The 22,285-nt window shown below is 38.1% G+C and overlaps 1 protein-coding gene across 19 annotated transcripts in view; it reads left to right on the forward strand.

The window, feature by feature from the left end:
* LOC131682355 (uncharacterized) overlaps positions 1 to 22,285 on the forward strand; it is a 184,867-nt gene that overhangs the window by 26,693 nt on the left and 135,889 nt on the right. The window contains exon 1 of one of the 19 annotated variants that reach the window (XM_058963763.1): positions 16,821 to 17,071. The exons of 14 other annotated variants lie outside the window; for them this stretch is intronic. The gene's annotated coding sequence lies outside the window, so the exon portion shown is untranslated. Of the gene's footprint in view, positions 1 to 16,820; positions 17,072 to 17,219; positions 17,558 to 17,603; positions 17,975 to 22,285 lie in introns of those variants that run through there. 4 more of the 19 variants (XM_058963761.1, XM_058963764.1, XM_058963765.1 and 1 more) reach the window with 4 other exon arrangements.

Genomic DNA, 22,285 nt, shown 5'->3' on the forward strand with positions numbered 1-22,285 from the left:
TTTCTTCGGTGAAAACCCCCTCCCCCCCTGAAAGCGTTACGTAATTTATGAATGCTCCCTTACCAGGACACATGTAAGTGATTCGTAGTTATACTGCCTAAGCTCGACCCTCATTAACAGAAGACAAAGATTAAGCCCGTACGATATTAAGCCTGTTCTAATGACCCTGCCACTTCTAGTTTTCCGATCTGTTTACTTCACATCCTTGCTCTCACTTGAGTACTATGGCTCTAATTTTCATAACTTTCCCTACCCAGTAATCTCTAGCTAATTGAATGTCGCTAAAACTTAATAAAATGACCATAAGTTACTGGAAGAAATCTGCATCCGTTAAAATCTGAATTGTGGTTCTGGATCAAAGAAGTCAGTCGCAGTCTAGCCAATTCGTCCGACAATTCATTTTCAGTAGTACCCGACCGAACAAATACCCTCAAAAGTTAGATAAGCATTTGATATGTTGAGTTCTTCGATTTGAGTTCGGTATGCGATAATTATATCGTTCTTTAATCTGCCGAACTAAGTGTCTTTAGGGCAGTCTGCCTATCAGAGCAAAAGTATATTCCTTTTCCACAAATTCACTGCAGAAGTGCCAATTGTACGCCACATAGAATTGCGAAGATTTTCATTTGAAATACTACGAAGTATATACGAAGGAAACGTCAAAAACGTGAACTTAATTCACTAGAGACCAAACTATCATAGGGTGTCTTTGGAGTAATTGAAGACTTTTTGCCTTTCTCATATAAAGAAAGGCTATGTAATCACTCCAAAAACCGATTTTCAAACCGAGCCCGGAGGGCCGAGTCTCATATCCCATTGTATTCCGTTCGTCGAGATCGCAAAATGTCTGTGTGTATGTATGTGTGTGTCAAATAATGTCACTCAATTTTCTCAGATATGGCTGAACCGATTTTCTCAAACTCAGTTTCAAATGAGCGGTATAACGCTCCCATATCCCACGCTATTGAATTTTTAGTTGATCGGACTTCCGGTTCCGAGGTTACGGGTTGAAGAGTGTGGCCACACAGCAAATTCCCATATAAGCTGGCAACCCTATGGTGTCCGAATGATGTAATACATATTCAAATACGTTCAACATTACTTGGATTTGCGGGTCTAGATCACTAATGACCAATTAAAGTAGTTTTGACCACATTGGTCACCTATGACGGATCTTGATGCCCCCTGGGAACTCGCCAAGTTCCCAAGCTAATGTCACACCTATTTTCCAGCAAATTCTTAACCGATGTTTACAAACGTGATTTCAAACGAAAGATATAATACTCCCATTGATAGCTATTGAATTTTATTCAGTTCTGACTTTTGGCTCCGGAGTTACAGATTGGTTATTGCGGTCACAATTTCTTATACAAACCTGACAATTGGTATTACCTCATAGGTTTAAAATCCATTGAAATGAACATCAAATTACTTCGATTCGCAGGCCTAGATCACTGATGGCGAATCAAAAATTACTGGAATGTATTGTCCACTATCGATAATTCCGGAAGTCCCGGGGTTCCGGACGAATTCCAGATCTAAAGCCACTTCGGTGATGACTGAACCAAATTTCACTAACCTAGTCTCAAATGGAAGGTATAATATGAAGTTCGGTGTTGAATCCTCCATCTACCCCTCCACCTCCTATCTCTCATCGCCCCCCCCCCCTCTCAGACCAACTTCCCACATGCATTTCTTTCATCCACCCCGTATACTAAAATAAGTTATGTGATTTCCGACGCATCCTTCCCCTTTCACTAATTATATCCTTTCCCTTCTCCACCATGAAGTTAACATAAAGACAACATTGAACTCACGCTGATTAAGATATATAAATATCATATTTTTGTTTGTTTCAAGTGTGTCAGTATCTACATGTTGCTTATCAGGTTCGTGACAGTCGTGCACTTATATATGCTCATCAAGTGTTATAAGAATGTAATTGACATTTCTGCAATGTTATATTGGCATTAAATCATAGCTTGGATAAATGAGAAAGGCACAATTGCACCACTAGGTGGATTAAAACAGGTTTTTTCAATAGGTCCAATCTACAAAAGAGAGCCCCTCTCTTCGTTTACTTTCGCTTTCGCGAATTACTCGGTCACCTGTTCAACTGTTTGCATATTAGTGTAGTAAAATCCTTGGTCTTTCGAAACATACTGATAAATGATAAAGTTTTATGCTTTTGCAGTAATAACCGAAAGAGAAAGCGAAAAAATTGGCCCTAATGAAAAAAGTCTTCAATTGTTCGTATGAATGTCCTCCACAATCTGATAAAAGTTAAATTTAAACATGGCTTACTATGATCGACCTAAAAAAACTAGCTTTTTATAATGACCAGATAAAGAGTTGGTGTCTTCGACAACATTTTAGAGATGCTTGTAATAAAGGGCCGTTCATAAACCACGTATACGCATGAGGGGGACGGAGTGTGGGGTCTAGCAAAAGTCTACGTTTGTGTATGAGAGGGGACAGGAGGGTATTTGCAAAAGTCTATCTATACTTTGATTTTTTTTGTTATTATCGTATTACTAATTAAAAATGGGATTTAAAGAGATTTGTGTTCAACATACTAGTCGATTCATCTAGATGTACGATGTATATATTGCGAAATATAGATGTATGTATGGTTCAAAATCTTTAAACGCCCGTGACGTTTTACATCTTGACCCGGCGCAACTCCGAGCAAACCGGTTCTACTACATAAATAAATAGTGTTTTGATACTTTGCGATAGTACTCTCAGATGATATGACTATAAATTACATATGAAAAATTGATATTTTTGGAAAGATTTGGATAGTTTCGTTCACATAATAGAATAAGGTTATCTGATAATCTTACGAATATTGAAATTTGTTCACGAAAAGTGAAATTTGTGTGCATGTTTGGTTTAATATTTCAGTCTAGATAATACTAAACATCGACAGCATAATTTTTAATCGTTTCCTAAAAATTTTAATGCCCACTAATGCTCAAAAAGTGCTTGCTGGCCTAGCAATTCTGTACTGTTGGCATTTCGGCTAAATTTCAATTAGTTATAGCAACATATCTATTGAAAGCTCTTTTAAATTTATACTTGTATCATATTACATACTACACGCTGTTGGTATAAGTCCAACTGATAGTATATTATTTATTCTCTATTGGAGCAGGGAAAACCTTTTGGGAAGGAAAAACAGATCCACTCTTTCTCAAGACATAATCCAAAGGATACATTATTACTTATAGCTATACAAATGAGGTCCTTAAATAACACATGTTATGTAATATTAAAATAACAACAAAAGCAATTTTTCAAACGGGTGTGATTTCACCCCCAGGAATAAATTACTATTGCAGGGTGGATTATGCGAGACAAATTTTAACTTGTTATCCCAATATTCCCGTCGGATATTTGTGTGTGTATATATTCTTTCAGTGTGTTAAGAATTAAGATGCTTAGTGAGAGTATGGAACATCTTGAACATCAGGAACAGGTTTCTAATTGGAAAATTCTAGACAAACACGTTAAAAGTGCTTAAGTGCAACTGAGAGCTACGTTAACGCACAAACGCTTGAGCCTTTCGCGATGATACACGTGATCGCTAAGTCCCTACGCCCGCACATATTTGAACCGTGCAATGAATATCACATCACGGCCCGCTGCAATTGACCTTAACACTTAAAACACTGGGACGACTTTGTTGCATAATCGGAAATTTTTCCTCCGGAACCGGACACCGAAGCTCCGGAACGGATATTGAAATGGCCATATATTTCTAAAATGACCTCTTTGCTCTTCCATCAATCTTATTTCGTCGAGAAAATGTGATTTGATATGTCGCATGATGGAAATGACCTCCAAATATGAGCTGATCCTTCGGAACCGGACACTAGAGTTCCAGATATGATGTTGAAATGGCCATATGTGTCCAAAATGGCCTCTTTGCTCTTCCATCAATCTTATTTATTTTGTCGAGAAAAAGTTATTTGACGTGTCGCATAACGGAAATGACCTCTAAATCAGCATTGATCCTTCAGAACCGGACGCCGGAGATCCGAAATTAATGTTGAAAAGGCCGCGTGTGCCAAATGATCTCTTTGCTCTTTCGTCAATCTTATTTCGTTGAGGAAGTGTGACTTCCTTATTTCGTTGAGGAAGTGTGACTTCCTTAATCTTATTTCGTCGAAGAACGGTGAGGTCATTTCCATCATACGACATAGTCGTATGATGGAAATGACCTCTGAATCGGGCTTGGTCCTCTGGAACCGGACACCTGAGTTACGGGATGGACGTTGAAAAGGCCATATGTGTCAAAAATCGCATCTTTACTCTTCCATCAGTCTTATTTCATCGTGGAAATGTTCTTTGATGTGCCGCATGATGGAAATGTCCTCTAAATCGGAATTGATTCTCTGGAACCAGGCATCGGAGTGCCGGACCTGATGTTAGAATGGCCATAAGTGTCCAAAATTACTTCTTTGCTCTTCCGTCAGTCTTGTTTCATCGAGAAAGTATGATTTGACGTGTCGTACGATGGAAATGTGAACTGACGCTTCGCAACCAAAGCTGCGGAGCTGATGTTGAATTTGCCATGTGTGACCAAAATGGCCTCTTTGCTCTCCGTCAGTCTTATCTTGTCGAGAACGTATGATTTAATGTGTCACATGATGGGAATGGCCTGTAAATCTGAACTGGTCCTCCGGAACCGGACATCGTAGTTTCCGGTAACGTAATATCCGGCAAGGTAAACAGCAATGTTTGTTAAAGCAATTGAAGCATTCCTGTATGATTTCAAGATAAAAAAAATAAGTTTTCATCCGTTTTCATTTCAAAACACCAAAATTAGATATGGTTTTGTTTAGAACAGGCATTCTAATTCTTTCTCACTCACGCGAGAAGAAGCTTATTCGATGTCCCTCTTTTCCTAGATAAGATGAGTAGCAAAATTCTCCGTCTTCACAAATAGTGTGAGAATAATTTTCCGGATAAAATTTATTTGGTTTTTTCATTCTCACCGGAGAAGGTGACAATATTTTAATTTCGTGGAAATCAATAAATGTGTCAAAATATACACTTAATTTCAAAGAAAAGCTGTAATGAAGTACGATAGACTTGTTTTTTCGTGTTTTGGCATAACAACAGCAAGAAATAACACGTTGTATTTATCCGGAGAAGGTGTGTGAGTGCCAATAACTTTTTGTGTGAAAATATGAGTTTTTATTGTCGCAGTAGCATCTTATCTGGACGCATTTACTCATATGAGCGATAAATGCAATACCTGGTTTAGAACATACGAAGTGTACAGTACATTTCCGGCTAGCTCTCCAGATTGGCCACTTGTATTCTTATTCTCTATATTCATTTGATAGTGCAACTATTCGCCTAAATATAACCGTTTTTATATTGAAAATGGATTCATTGTATCAAAAGATATAAGTAAAAATATGCAACAAAGTCGATTCACTGTTTCAAGTGTTAAGCAGTGTTTTAGTGGATGACATTTCTCGTCTCGTCTGCAATTGTAGTGAGTGATTCTGACGGGGAGCTCTTCCGCGAACCGAGCTCTACAGCTCTAGTACGACAACTCTCGAAAAAAAACTTCCAACAAGCATTATCGTTATCAATTTAATGAATTATATAATATTATCTTATCTTTTTATCATGTCATCATATTTTTATATCAGTCTATCATCTAATTAAAAACAAATTTGTTGTTCTTGTATCAAATTTTAATTCACAACCCATTTTTCTAACCCACTAATAAGCTCTAACATCCATAATACCTATGAAGATTGCGTGGTTCACCGTATCGTCATTAGTAATGTTATCCTCCCTCTGGCGATCGTAATCACATGGTGTGCGCAGTCAACTTCATTGTTGTATAAAAAGATTTCTTTGTTTAAGCCATCGATGATAAACGCTATTCTATGCTAAGAAATCGTTTAAACCTACTTGTCAAGTGATGTCTTTTATTTTTTTTCATTTCTTCTAGAACAATTATCTAGTATCAGATATCGTTCTCAGAAAAGCTAGAGAGGCGCAATATCAGATAGATTCCTGTTTCTTCCTGTTATTATTCAGTTGTTTCATTCGGTCAATCACGAAGACGATATTTGTATTATATTTTCTGTTTTGTGGTATAACATCACCAAATAGACCCGTTTCATTTTACAAGCAAGAAAGCAACGGCTGGTCAATTTATCCATGTACACAGGTTAATATACAATGTGGAACTGATGTTACGCTCTATTTTGTAGATATAACACACAATGAAAATAACTAAGTTGGCTTACAGATAGTCAAAACCAAAAGATCGATAAGTTCGCAGCTAAACCAGTTATAACCTTTCAACAATAATCCACACTATAAATGATCCCGATTATTATAGATTTCTAGGTCATAAACCTAATTCAATCTCATTAAATCACGCGCTATTCGTCGCGATTCGCAATCGGGTGCGTTGATGAACCATTCTACTTTTAAATGCCTATACACAGTGATTGTAAGATGGCTGGTTTGCCAGGGCCAGGTAAGCGAAGGAGTATATAAATTCACCCGCGATGGCAAATAAAATAAATTACTGTTCGCTGGAGTTGAAGGCAACAGTTTCTTGGCGAGAAGCGATTTTTTCTCTCACTCTTTACTCTGATCGCCCGAAGGTACCGAAGAGTCCGAAACCCAAAGGAAGATTATGCACACCACAGCGCGCGGTCCGCGGTGTTGGGAGCCAGCAAAGTTCACCTATCCATCACATTCGAGCGTTATCCGGTCTTGGGCGACGGCAACTCACCTTTTCCAGCAGAGTCAGGGTCTCTGGTCTTTCTCTTTTTCGCGAACGTGGCGGTGTACGGCGGCGGTGGGTACAGGGGGGTAAGAAACATCGGACTGGCCAGGCAAAAATCCACCAGCAACGAATCACGGTGATCGCTAATGGGGAAGGGAAAAACATGTACAGTGAAATATATAATTTTCTCATATTTTTCTGAGACTGACACAAAAGAGAAATGAATTAAAAAAGTTTACAGCACAAATATGCACGGACCAACCGTACAGCGAGGCGAGTAGACCATCAGCAAGCTGATTTCGCCGAGGCTTCTGAGGGTCGGTCGGTCAGAGGCTTACTTCTTCCCTCTTGCCATCAGCCTATCCACTACTCCGTGCGTCCGCGTATGGCGTGGGGTTAAACAACCAACAATTTGTGTAGAGCGGTGGTCCGACTGTAGGTGCGCTACATACAAGCAAAGTTGGAGCTTTTCTATGCTCTACTAATTTTACAACGTTTTCAGACGTATCTGAATGGTGCAGGATTGAGCTTACGGTGGATAAGCTAATTAAATGTCAGTTTTGGTATTGAAGTATGCATAAATCGTGTGCAGTGTCGAAAAACTTGACATTGCAAGATTGTTATGTTTCATATATTGTTTGTCTGAATTCAATACCAAATCACATCAATTTGTTTAAGCGAACGGGTGCAATGTTGAATGTACACCATTGTTTTTAAATAAATTAAATTTAAACTATTTTACTCGTCATACACCATGATGAAGGGATGAATAAAATATATTGTATTATGTAACATTGGGCATCGAACACTGATAGAATATATTCTTAAATCGCTGCGAATTAGATTCGTACAGACAATTTTCATAAAATATACGAATTTTTTCGTACATATCATGAATCATTCGTAGTTCTATTGAAACACTTTTATTTTTATTACGAGTTTTCCGTGAAAACCACGAAACGACTTTCGTTGGCTTATTACGAATGGCTTCATTAGGCAAACGAATTGTTCACTGCTATATACGAAAGTCTTCGTAATATTTACGAGCATCATTTGTCAAACCGTCAACTTCAAAAGAGAGGTAGAATATGGGTCAATAATTGTTGATCATCACGACGATCTCGGTCTGACTATTCAGTGACTATATCAGTATCCTCCGGTTTCAAGAAGATTTCCTGAACCTCTTTCGCTTCCAGTTGATCCATAATCCGGAGCAGTACGGATCCAGTTGAGTCATCGCGAACTGCTCGTTGGTTTTGGATGAAGAAGTTTGAGTTTTTCTCTGCTGGAGCAATGTAAAAATAATACGCTATTAAATACGAAAACTTTTCTAAGATGAACGAAATGAATTCGTGCGACTAACAAAAACGTTCGTAGTATACACAACCGTTTATTAAAATAAACGAAACATTTCGTTTCATTCCGGAAAAATATTGCCGTTTTCAACAATAACATTCGTGCAATGTACACTAAATATGTAAAATTTACGAAAACTTTCGTACATCAAGTGGCCATTACTTCACACCACAATCTTTCTAGTCCTCAATGGGGGTGAGCAGGTGGAAATAAAACCGATTTCGCTAATTAAAAAAATAAAAAAAATCGATTGACCGATTGAAAAAAATATGGTAAAAAATACGAAAATTTTTCTAAGGTAAACGAAATGAATTCCTGCAACCAACAAAATCGTCCGTATTATACGTAAACATTTATTAAAATAAACGAATCATTTCGTTTCATTTACCAAAATGATGTCGTTACCAACGACAACAATCGTGCAATGTACACTAAATAAGTAAATATTACGAAAACTTTCGTTCATCAATCGGTCATTTATTTACACCACAATCTTTCTAGTCCTCAATAGAGGTGAGCAGGTTGAAATAAAATCGATATTATCAGATCGATCTCTTTAATTTAAAAAAATCGGTACTGTCAAACATCGATCCTAAAAGATCGAATGCGACCAACGAAATCGTTCGTAATATTCACAACAGTTTGTTAAAATAAACAAATCATTTCGTTTCATTCCCGAAAAATAACATCGTTTTCAACAATAACATTCGTGCAACGTACACTAAATATGTAAAATTTACGAAAACTTTCGTTCATCAAGCGGCCATTACTTCACACCACAAACTTTCTAGTCCTCTATAGAGGCGAGCAGGCTGAAATAAAATCGATTTTGCCAGAGCGATCCTTTTAGTTTAAAAAAATCGTTGTTATCATAAATCGATCCTAAAAGATCGATTGAAAAAAATAATATTCCAACGAATACGAAAACTTTTCTAAGATGAATGAAATGAATTCGTGTGACCAACGAAATTGTTCGTAATATAAATTAATGAAACTATTCGCTTCATTCACGAAAAATAATGTCGCTTTCAACGATAACATTCGTTCAATGTACACTAAATAAGTAGCATTTACGAAAACTTTCGTTCATCAAACGACCATTTCTTCATACCACAATTAAATCGATTCTTTTAAATCAAAAATAAATCGGTGTTGTCAAACATCGATCCCAAAAGATCGAATGACAAAAATAATATGCTAATAAATACGAAAACTTTTCTATGATGAACGAAATAAAATCGTGAAACCAACGAAATCGGTCGTAATATACACAAACGTTTATTAAAATAAACAAAACGTTTCATTCACGAAAAATAATGTCGATATCAACAATAACATTCGTGTAGTGAACACCAAATATGTAAAATTTACGAAAGCTTTCGTTCAGCGAGCGGCCATTCTTGGTCATGAAATGAACGAAACCTACTATTTACAATGCATGAAAATACTTCGTTGCAGAAAACGACGAATTAATTCGTGTATTTCAGGTTCAATTTCATAATATTTACGAATTTATATTATCAGTGAAGGCTTTGTGTGTAATGTGGAAATCGAAGCGAATTTGGCCTTGTTTGCAAACTAATGCATCATTCTTAATATCGATTACCGCTCACAAAACTAGCTTAAGGGGTTATATACAAAGTTGGAACTCAAAAAATCGAAAAAAAATTTATTGAATATTCCGAAAGTACATGTTTTTGAAAATATCTGTGCGAAATTTCATCCAGATCGGAGAACAAGATTTCAAACTACAGCCGTTCGCAGCGCGCTGGCTCTTCCGCGAATGAAGTTAACACAAAACTTTAAACGCAATTATCTCGGAACTAAGTTTTTTTAAAAGTACCGTTGCGGTGAACGTGATATCTCAAAAACTATTCATCCGATCTTCATCAAACTTTTTTTTGAATTGTTTGTATTTATATTCTCGTGTACTTGAGCGGTTCCTTTTTCATCCAAAAATTTTCGATTCTTTGTAATGAATTTTTGTTTAAAATTTTACACACCAAAAAACTCAATTTTTTGGTCAACATGTTTTTTTAGCTGGAAAATTTTTTTTATCGGGAAACCGATCCGTTCAAGTACACCACAATACATTTTTCTTCAATAATCTTTTTACTTTTTTGATTTCTGTTGAGTGGCTCGGCTTGGAGAGCGTTCACCGCAAACCTCTGCCACAAAAACACGCTTCGGGGGATAGGCCATAACTCCACCAACCTTGAATATATTTTTCAATTGAACTTGTTTTTTTCTAACTTCGATAGTACTACTAACGAACTGTCTTTCACTTTTTCAAATAAAATTTGCATAAAATATTTGTAAAAAATCACGAACTTAGCTAACTTTTTCGCCACAACTTTGTATATAACCCCTAATAACCAAAACTGCATTACCAAAGATTAACTTTTAAAAGGCACCTGGGATCCGTAGTATATCATAGATCATGAGAAAATTATTTAACTAGACCAGTCGTTCTGTTCTGCAAAAATGTTACAGGAAACTTACCTTTGAGTTGACGCTGTTATGTCTTGATTCTCACGAAACACAAGTTGCCAAGAGCGGGACATTTGGTCTAGACATGTGTTCCGCTGCCGGTACTTTTGATCATATGCCTACGCCAAGCGAAGCATTATGTTTCAAATCGAAAATTTGCGAGCGCTCTAAATTTTTCAAAGCGTATGCTTTTACATTAACAATTTATCGTACCATATTGACTGCAATTTAGATTACCTTCAGGACTGTGGAAGTGATCATGCCTATGCGATTATACATAGGTGCTTGCTTACATGAAGATCTGTACTAACGCACATACGGACGCACGCATAGAAAGATGCACACAATCATACCGAATGGCTGATTGGTAACAGAATTATGTACATTTCAAACGCCTATATGACCCATTTTTACATTAATATATACAAGGGTCGTTCAATAAGTTATTATAAGTCCTTAGAAAAAGATGGATTTTTTTTTTATTTTTCAACATAATCTTCTTTCAGCTCTACACACTTTTTCAACGAATTTCCAAATATTTTGTCCTGTACGAAAAATACGATTTTGGAAAATAGTTTCCCTTTCAGCGTCTTGCTAAAATACTGCAAAATAAGCATATAAAAATGAAGCAATGTTTTCCTTTTAATTCCACCAGGTATTTATTAAATTGAACATATGGTCAAGGTTTCTGTCTATCACGTTACGATTTTACGGTATTTTATAATATAAGTCTGCAAAAACGATAAAATCAGATTCTACCACAATTGCACATTATTAAGGTCTCTTAACTCCATATTTTTTTTCTAAAGAAAATTATTGTCATTTTACATAATTTTAGCAGTGATTTTGGAGGTTGGCCCGACTAAATTGAAAAAAATCTGTTCCATTGGCCCCCAAATTTGCGTGAACACAGTTTTAAGTTGAATCTTGGAAAACAAAGAAGAGTTTGAAATATAGTTTTTCTAAAGAGAAACTTTTTTCCAATTTTATGGAGTATTCTCAATGATCTGCCACGTTACAGTTATATTGAAGCGGGATATCGGGACAGTCGTACACAAATCATCCTTGATCTGGGAGTTGAGTATTCACGGGAAATTTTTGAAAAACATATTGGTTTTGATGAACAAACGTGGATAACTTATGAAAAGGTCGCAATTTTTCATGAGCATTTTGAATTGAAAAAAAAAACATTTTGAAATGCATTCTATAATTAAATTATTGAAAAATGTTGCAAATTAAATGAGTTCTTGAAATATGTTTCAAGGTTTTGTTATAGAATCTTTTATTTTTTATTATTTTCTCCTTAATGCAATTATATTTTACTTTCGCCTGTGGTTACCATTTTCGGAGCCTTGACCTATATACCTAAAAGTAGTAAAATTGTGAAAGAAACAATTTTCTAAAAGATCAAATCACAAGTATGCCAGCTTGACTATAAAATATTACTGCTTTCAAACATAACGAGTATGTAAAACACCTTATTAACGAAAACTTTTATTTAAATTTTCTAAGTTGCATGAGTGGCACAAAATTTAGTACTGGGGATTTAGAACGGTTTTTAATTACTTTAAAATTCATTCATTGATTGTATACTGTTATTTTTGACGTTGTTTTTTCTTCTGATTTGCAGGTAAATCTACTCAGTTTGATGCTTTCCTTTTTGCAAATATAGCGTAAGTACTAAGTTTTCCGCTCTAGACTGTTAAATAAAATGACAATAAATATTGGTTTACTTAGATTACCGTTCCTGTACCGTTTTGTGTTTTTAGTTTGGTTCTTGGGTAGGGATAAAGAAAAAACTCTTAAACACAAATATCAACCATTGCAGAGTTATTGCACTTTTGAATTATTGATATAATTGACTGATTTGTCTTAAGACCCCTCCCCTAGGTTGACGGGTTTGATGGTATTGCAAACATCATCAGGCAGCATCTGACAGACAACTGCTTTAAGACGGTTATGCATTACGCCTCGATAATGGTGCATCGAAGAGACCGAGAGGGCTTATGGGCCTCTTTTATGTTTTGTGTTTTTTCATACTCCGCACCAGCCCAAACTAACAGTCAGCCCACAGCCTGTGCACATTGGGGGCAGGCTGGTGGGTTGGCCTTTTCTGTGAGCTGTGTTGCCAACATTATTCAACAGCTTAATGGTAGTGTTTGTGGGCACAGCTCGCAGTGATGGTCATTGCCTGCCGATTTATTGGTCAGCTTCGTCATCGTGCACAGGTCAATAAAATAAATAAAGAAATGTAGAAGTAGAAACCTCTTAGTTAGTTTTTAGTAGTAGTGTACATAACCAATGTGCCAGTCGTTTGTCTATCTATGTGTGTTCGTCTGAGAATTTGTGACAGCTGGATCAGGGAACGGATGTAGAACTGACGCATATGATAGAATGGCATTCGATTCTATTCATTCGGGAAGATTGGATTGGTATATTAAGGTACAATTAGTTTATCGACGCACGTGAATCATCCATTCCCGGTCAGCATAGCATAATGAAATCTTGTTTTTGTTATAGTTCTATTAGTTTTCTGTATACCAAAAATAATATCAATCAATTTATACACTTCTAGTTAATCTCTTTGCATCTTATTTCTTTATTCGGCATGTTATGAACCCTTTTATTACTATATCCTAAATTAGGTAAATACTAACACTCACTAACACAATTAATTTCATATTCTCTCATATACACTCACAGTCTCTCCTATTCCAAACGTGTAAACGCTCGTTTCCTTCGCGATAACACAAACCTGGCCACAAACGCGAACATGCAATTGCAATCATCTACACATATTCAACTAAACCCACCGCTCGCGCGATTATGAATCGGTCACTTCCGGAAGTCTACTCTCGGTTTTAGAAGCCTAGACTCTTACCTTCAATTGGGCAAACCAAACCATTACGCTCATACTCACTAGACAAAACGTTCCACGGCGACATGACCGGGAACTCTAGTGATATGGGGAAACTGACTCTTCTAGCATTTAGCACTAAAAAATAAGCATCAGACTCACGTTCCACGCACAATCATTCAAGAATACATGCGAATATGTAAATGGCCACACGTTTATTACATCGAATTGATGCTCGCGAAGTTACACACACGCTAGCGCAAGCAACAAACACATTAACATACAAACGCTCGAGCTCTTCGCGATCACACTATCCACGCCAACAGACAGATATGCACCCCTGGACATCTAACGCTAAAACTCACACCTTCCACGCACACACCACTACAGGACTCATAATTAGACTTTACATACAATGTCACACAATAATTAAAGGTTTTCGTCTGGCAATCGAGGAAAGTACATCTCAAACGAAGAACTTATCATTTCAATGATGGCCTTGGATCTGCGTTGCCTGTGTTCAAGGCACCATAGCTTCGTCCGTCAGGTCAAGGATGTATGAAACCCGCTAGCCACCACCCTCACCCCTAGTTGCCCATAAAGGGATAAAAAAAGATTGACTGATTTGTCTTAAGACACTTTAAGCTTAGCTTAGCTTAGTTGACCGCCCGTGAGACTCCCGTGATTGATCAAAGCCTGTTGAATACTTGGAGGTAGCACATCATACTCAACGTGCAACCTAAAGAGACTAAGATTATAGGGTGATCAATAACGTAGATGGCCACACCCATACAGGTCAATTTTGGGATGGGAAGGAATGTTAGTTCAACACTTGTGACTATTATGTATGACCGAGGGATTCTCTGCATTATCCACAAGTGTCACAGGATAGTATTGGTGTTAGTAGGTAGGGAGATGAAACAGGATATATTTTGGTAGATATTGTGATTTAGCTAAGTACTCACGCGCTTTGTCTTTTAATTTTAGATCAAAGTTTTCTGGTGTGCGATCTCCAGTAGAAATATGAATTCAGATAGGCATTTTAATAAGTATTGTTCCGCGGGGCTTTACATAAAAGGATAAACCGCGTGGAAAATAATAGAGGTATATTCATCTATAAACAATACACTCAAGTTTTTTTACGCGGTTTTTTTTTTGCGCGGTATTTTTTACGCGGTTTTTTTTTACGCGGATTTTGAAATTTACGCGGTTTTCATTTACGCGGATTTTGAAATTTACGCGGTTTTCATTTACGCGGCCTGTATCCCCCGCGTAAAAAAAACCTGAGTGTATCTTAGCAATATGTACGAAGTTTCTCGCGATCAAATTCCGAGAATTCGAGTAATTTGAACTCCGAACAACCGGCCATCGGGAGTTCTGCTTCTTATTAACACTTCAATAATCATTTCCAAAATTTGCAGTGCAAAAAAGCGTACAAAAAGTATGAAAGATATACCAAATGAATGCGAAGAAATTCACTGCGAAATGTTAATGACAAATTGACCTCTCTACTCTCCCCATCAGACACGTTTCCATAATTGGGTTAAATGCCAAATTGCAAACGACATGTTTATTAAGCGTAATAAATATAATAAATATAATAAACACAGCGACAAACTCTCTTGATCCATAGACGGTACAGAAGAAAAATAGATGAGAAAAGAGCAATACTGGCAAAGACCGACTATGTACCATATGGGGGCTTAAACTCGAAAGAGTGACGCAGAGTACTGCACTGCATGATTTTGAAGAAAGGGCCAGGAATGCGATTTTACGAAGTACAGTAGTACAGAGCTAGCGACCTCAAGAAATCACTTTTGAAGGTATTTGTCAATGTAGATTTATCGGCAGACGGTTCCAGATTCAGTAAAAAATAGCTTATTTTGACACATCTACAGATCGCTTGCCACAAAAAAAAATTTTGTGCAATTCGACAGCTTCATCTTAGGACAATTCTAAAATTTTCCTACGTGAAAGTTTACTTTTTTTAAATTAATTTATTTATATATGCTGTTACTTAGTGCAGAATTAGACTTCATCCTTTACGGCTATTGTACAACCGCCAGAAGAAACCTAAAACGTTGGTACACAATCAGGAATTATCTTGCTCAAATTTTTGACCAAACAGTTATTTTTCTTTAAAAATGATGAAACAGTAAAAAAAGTTCAAAAAAATTGTAAATTACGTCAGTACCATTAGTCACACTAAAACAAAATGCTAAGACGACTTAATGAACATCCATTCACATTTAATTTAACATAATTATATTTCGTATCGATGCACTACAACCGGAGATATATGAATTTTCCTAAACGTATTTTTTATGTTAAAGGTTAAATACATACATTTTTTCTTCTAACGCGAAAACTATTCTACTGTAATTTCTTTGGACATTGAAAATGACAACCTGTTTATTCCGTTCAGTTCCACTACAGAATGTAGTACCAAGGCTTTGCTTTATGTATTTTTGAGATTCAATGTGGATGGGAACTAGGCTCGAATCATACAAAAATTGTATTGTATTGCTAAATGTAAGCACTGTCGAAATTCTTATGATACAATATTATTTTCACCATTCAAAGTTTCGAGTGGTACCATTTATCAGCCAAAGCGTGCTCTTCTCGTCGTTTCTATGTCCTTTTTTTCTTCCTTCTCTGTTCTGCTGGGCTGGGTATGATCCCCCAGCAGATTGGGCTAATATCCGATCCAACAGAACACTCCGCAAACAACAACAACAACAACGGCGAACGACCCACGAGGCGCGTGAAAAAGAAACCCTGAGAACAAAAAGAATATGTTTCAGGCTACGGTCGTTGTAGATGTGGGCATGCGGTACTCCACGCGAGCGAGACAGTTCAAAATCGTCGACGGGTGGTGATGATGATTCGAGATGGGCTCATACATGGATTGCTTTTGTCGAGGTGAACTCTGAGCTCTCCGTGAGCGCCTGCCGATAAAACAAATTCACACTGGGACGGGCTTGAAAATAGAAAAAAACATCGCTGCCATATAATATAGATGCTTTTAAATATAAATATTTTTCTCATTACTGTGCAATTATAATCATGAAATCGAAAGAGGCTGACTTCGAACCGTTTCGTATCGTATCTTTAAATTAGAGAACAACTTAGATAACAGCTGCAATCCTTGGTGGTAATAATTTGCGTGTATTTTGTACCAACCATTTAGCCCAGTGTGTTACGACCGTTCATCCTGCTGTGTATGTGTGTTGGATAGCAATCTGAACCGGAGCAGCAGCAGCACAGAGTGAGTGATGCTAAAGAAAATGTACCGTGGCTGTGGTACCTACGCCGTGTGCTGTGGTGCGGTTGTCAGTCTAGTCTCTCGCCGTCGTCGTCGCTGCTGGTAGCATAGTGCTAATGGAAGCGTCGCGGTGTCGTTGCGTCGATCATTAGTAATCTTTATTAGTGAACTTTCGCTATACGCAGACACGATTTGGTGCTTGAACAATTGGGTTAATGGCAGAACGTGAAGAACCGTGAATAGATGTGATAATGATCATCGAGTAAGTAGTGCATGTGGGTGCGTGTCGGATTGGCCTTTCCAAGGATTTTTCAATGGATGCGACGGTCGCGTAAGTTTCGAATGTGGGTGTACAGTGTTTCCTGCAGTAACAACAATAACAAAAGCATTAGTGTTGTGTAATGGAACAGCAATGTGCTGCGCTCTGGGTATAGCCGTTTCTCGTCGCGCATCGTCACCAGAGTCGCTGTTGGTGTTTCTTTGTTTGCAAGCTTCGTGGACCAGCGAGTCATTTTGTGTTTTAATCTGATTCCTTCCGAATAAATTTCGCGCTCGTCGTACACGTTGGTTTACCGAATGGTCGTTCGCTCTTTGCGCTTTTGCTGATGAGTGAGTGGTCTTCTCCGGCGGCGATTTGTTGGATTGAAACGGTGTTTTGCTTTGTGCGGCTCTGCGCTGCACATGTATTCGGATGTGTTGGTGCTCACTGCGAGGCGTGCGATCCATTCGAGGAGCCACTAGAAGAGAGAAGCTAAAAAAATAAATATTTGTGTGTGTGTGTATACACATTATAATATGTGTATACAATATTTCTAAGGTGATTTTCTTCATATTAAATGTTTCAGATGCATTTTTCCGTGCTCTCGCACGCCGAAAAGGCAGCCATTTTAACTACTCTCGGTGTGCGCTCGATTGTGTCGCAGCGGAGACCGGGTCCCGTTTCAGTAGAGCCGACCGATAGTGTAGAGGGACCGAATGAAAAGAGACAAACACGGAAGCGCGACAAAACGAGCGGCGGCCAGACCGTGCAGAATACGCAAAGACAACGACCGCGTTCGACTTTTCTCCTGTGAACTAATCAAGTGGAATTACACTGGATAACACATTTTCCAGTTAGATAGATTGGACAAGTGTTACATCTAGATATAGGATCAATCAGTCGAGTTGTGAGTGTTGCTATTGTTACCATTAGAAGGTTACGCGTGTAAACAAACAAACAGCTGGTGTTTGATAAGTGCGTATGTGTGCTAGTGTGGGGTTGTATACTGTGAAAAATCGCGTTTTTCTTCTATTTCCATACTTGCTAAGTATATGTTAAGCTTATCAGTAGTTGCGAGTGACTCATTAGGAATAACAATCTATAATCATTTTTCGTGAAAGATAACAGATTGAGCATATATAACGTTTTTTACGAAACGAGCCATCAATCGCTGATGCCGCCATCGCTGATGGCTGTTCGCTTGAACGGTTCTTTGTCTCCGGGCTGTGCCCAACCAGCAAACAGATAGCAGTTCATACAGACCGCATAAGTTCATCTCGCTTCGGAATGCTTTATCCACGGCCTCGGGAGCCTACAAAGGTAAGCCAAAGCGGCAGCAGATATATCGAACCATTTAGAAAAATCAATATTCTTCCATAACACATTCTGACTGTATAGAGAAGCTTGGTGTCTTTTTTGCTTACTTTGCCCCTGCTTTGCCTGGTGGTGCTGGTGCCGCTCGAACTTCGTCGTTGTCGTCTTGTTGCTCTTGGTCCTCTTCCCTCCGTTCGGCAGGGTTGTTCGTTAGAGTAGAGGAACTGTGGAAGCGTTTCGGCTTCGCTCTTGTTTTACTTCTTTCGCGGTAACCCACCCCCGGCTCTCCTGACACACTACATCTCCCCCTTCTCGGCTTGCACTGCCTCGATCCCTGCCCTATATGATTCTGATGGTTATCCGTTGTACAGCGCCCAGTCCCCCATCTTATCACACGGGCGGTGTGTATTCCAACTCATCAGTCGCGATACTTGTTTGGTGCGCGGTTCCAACCCTGGATTTGTCCTGCTTGTTTCTCTATCTCTCTCTGACGTTTGTCTTTCGACAAGTGCGAGGGATGTTATATTTGGGTTCAGTGTTGCTGGCGATGTCGTGAAAGGGTACTTAGATGGCATAAATATAACTAATAAATCAATTTAGATATTGAAACTTAGCTGATTTCAAATATGTTATTGGTTGATCAGTGAAGTAGGGGTATCTTTGGGATAATTAAATTACAGAAATACCTGTAATCTCAATTAATTTTAATTGTTAGTTTATTTTTTTGAAGTTATTATTTATAGACTTATCCATCTTCGTTGGTATTTTGACGTTTGAATTGGAAGGCAACAAATTGTTTACACGGCGAATTGGAACGTAAATAAATTGTTTTTGGGCTTAAGGGGAAAGCGATAGCATCAAAATGCGAGATCTGTGTGTGTATTGTAAACGTCGGATATCTCAATAGTCTGGAAATTTAATTCCTTTTTCTGACAAGACATATGTGCACTTTTACATCCAAATCTCTTATTATTCTACGTAGAAAACTACCGGATACTCTTGCCATTATGGTCAGGCGTTTATAAAATCCAGAAAATTGGGTTACTTTTCAGTGCATCCAACATTATAGGCTGAGATCTGGTGTAATAGATTCACTGAATCGATTTTTGTTATATTTACACATTTTCCATATGCAGATTGATAACAATGTGGTCAAGAACAGATCACACAAATTTGGTTTTATTCGTGGGTACCTTCCGTCGTGATGCAATGTGTATTGAGTTGGAAGTTGTATCAACTTTGAACGTGTATGTAAATGATAAGACGCATTTTCATATGGGTTGACCTTACATTCTGTCACATAATTCTTTCTATTTGATTTTTACCAACACCTCTTTTGTATGAAAACAACAGTTTGTGGTTATATCGATCGAAAACAACAGTTTGTGGTTATATTTCATATGTCATGAACATGTAATTTGCTCGACTGACAAAATCTTTTCAAAAAGCTACCGAAGTGCAGGATTGATGAAATTTAGGGTAGACAACATCGGGTCTTCACATGTTTATAAAATTTACTACCTTTCTTTGAAGATTTGCAACAGGCTTCATAACTGATTCCCAACGTACATAATAATGACAAGTTTAGTTTTACTATCGACACGGAAAGTTCACCCTGGTTGTAGTGGGATTTCGGTAATTTGTGTTGTGATTTTCGCTATATAGTGTATGTTACCGCCTACTCAGTAATTCTTCCTGCTGTTTCAGGGATGAATTCCGAGTTGATTTGCGTGCTGAACGTTATTGAAAGCAGTTTTTCGTGCAGTCATTGCTGCTTAGAGCAGATACCAAGCACCCGAACAAAAGAGACATGTAACGAAGAAAGTAATTGTTTGGTGCTAGCAATAAAAACTTTTCTGCAGGAACCACCACAGCTTATACATTTTTTTTTGGTTTTTAGGGGATGATTTTTTTCGAGAGTTGTCCTACTGGAGCTGTAGAGTTTGGGTCTCGGAAGGGCTACTTGTAAGGATTACTCACTACAATTGCAGACGAGACGGGAAATGTCACTCACTAAAACTCTGCTTGAGGCCAATTGCAGCGGGCCGTGATTCTGAATATGATTTTCATTGTACGGTTCAAATATGTGCGGACATAGGGATTTCACAATCGCGTGTATCATCGTGTGGAGCTTGAGCGTTAACGTGTTCTACCGCGTGGGCATTTGTATGTCCCGTGTGCTAGTGTGTATGTAACTGTATAAATTCGATAACCGTGGGTCCATTCGCATATTCGTATGTATTCTTAGATAATCGCGCGCGGACTTGATACTTAGTGTTCGGTGTACGGTTCAGATGCTAGAAGAGAGTGAGTTCTTCCATATCACTAGAGTTCCCGGTCATGTTGTCATGGAACGTATTGTATAGTAGATATGAGCGTCACTTTTTGATTGATCTAACTAAAGGTATGAGTCTAGGCTGCTAGAGCTTCGGGTAGACTTCCGAACATGCCCGGTTCGTGATTTAATGCTTGAGATCGCATTTTTTCGATTGGTCGAACTGAAGGCATCTATGCTACTAAGACAGAGAGTAAGGAACTTTTGAAGAGGAACGATTCATGATCGCGCGAACATTTGTAGGTCAGCGCTTGAGACTGCGTTTAAAGGGTTTTGAAGGTTAAATTATTTAAGTGTTCACCTAATCACCAGGGTGTTTTCATGTTTTTGAGATCGCCGTTGTAGGGGTGCGTGTGTGCGTGGAAGCTCAAGTGTGTGTATGTTAACACGTGTGTAGCGTCTGCTAGCGTGCATGTAACGTCGCGTGGATAAAATCGATTTTTTAACCGTGTGGCCATTCGCATATTCGTGTGTTTTCTTGAATGATCGCGCGGATCGTGAAACTGAAGCTTACTTTTCAGTGTACGTTTCAGATACTAGAAGAGAGTTCCCCCATGTCACTAGAGTTCTCAGTCATGTTGCCACGTAACGTTATCTAGTGAATATGAGCATCATCCTACTAAAGACATGCGTCTAGGCTGCTAGAACCGATGGTAGAGCTTCAGAACGTGACTGATTCATGATCGCGCGAGCGGTGGGCTTGAGACCGCATTTGTAAATTTATAGGGGCTAACACGTTCACTTTGTTACCGAGGTTTTTTAATGTTGGTGAGCTCGCGAGCGCAAGTATGTGTGGATGTTTGCAATTACATGTTCGGGTTTGTGTTACCGCGAAGGTCACGAGCGTTTGAACGTTTAGAATAGGAGAGATTGTGAATCTGTATGAGAGAATGTGCAACTTATTGTGTTGGTAAATGTGTTAGTGTGAATCTATTTTAATACATAGCAATAAAAGGAAAGCTAATATGCCGAATAAGGAAACAAAAGATGCAAAGAGATTAATAAATAAATTAACCGATATTGTTGGTATTTCTCAGCGGTAGAAAAGCAAATTAATAGAAGACCAACAAAAACAGACAAAATATAAGAAAAGAACAAATTACATGAACTTGTCTAAAGGCCAGCAAACGATGTTTATTTACCATTAACGATAATTGCATTCTGCTAGAAGTTTATCAGGCTATGCTAATCAGAAACGGATGATTCACGTGCGTCTGTTAAATTAATCGTACTTTAATTTATCCAATCCGATCTTCCCGAACGAATCGAATCAAACGCACATATTGAACAGCGAAAGGATTATCCACTATTCTATCATATACGCAAGTTTTAGATCCATTCCCTGACCCACCTGCCATGCATACTCTGACGAACACATACACAGATAGACATACGACTAGCACATAACAATTGTACACTAGTGCTGAAAGCTACCATAATTACTAAACGACCACTAATAGGCTTCTACCTTTACATTTCGTTAATTAGCCTGTGCACGATGACGAAGTGGGCCGATAATTCGACACTTAATGACCCACACTGCGAGCCATGTCCACCAACTCTGCCATTAAACTGTGGAACAATATTTGCAAACACAGCCCCCAGATAAAAGTAATCCACGGCGACCCGCCAGTCGA

This window comes from Topomyia yanbarensis, chromosome 2, assembly GCF_030247195.1.
Source record: "Topomyia yanbarensis strain Yona2022 chromosome 2, ASM3024719v1, whole genome shotgun sequence".
Classification (NCBI taxonomy): domain Eukaryota; kingdom Metazoa; phylum Arthropoda; class Insecta; order Diptera; family Culicidae; genus Topomyia; species Topomyia yanbarensis.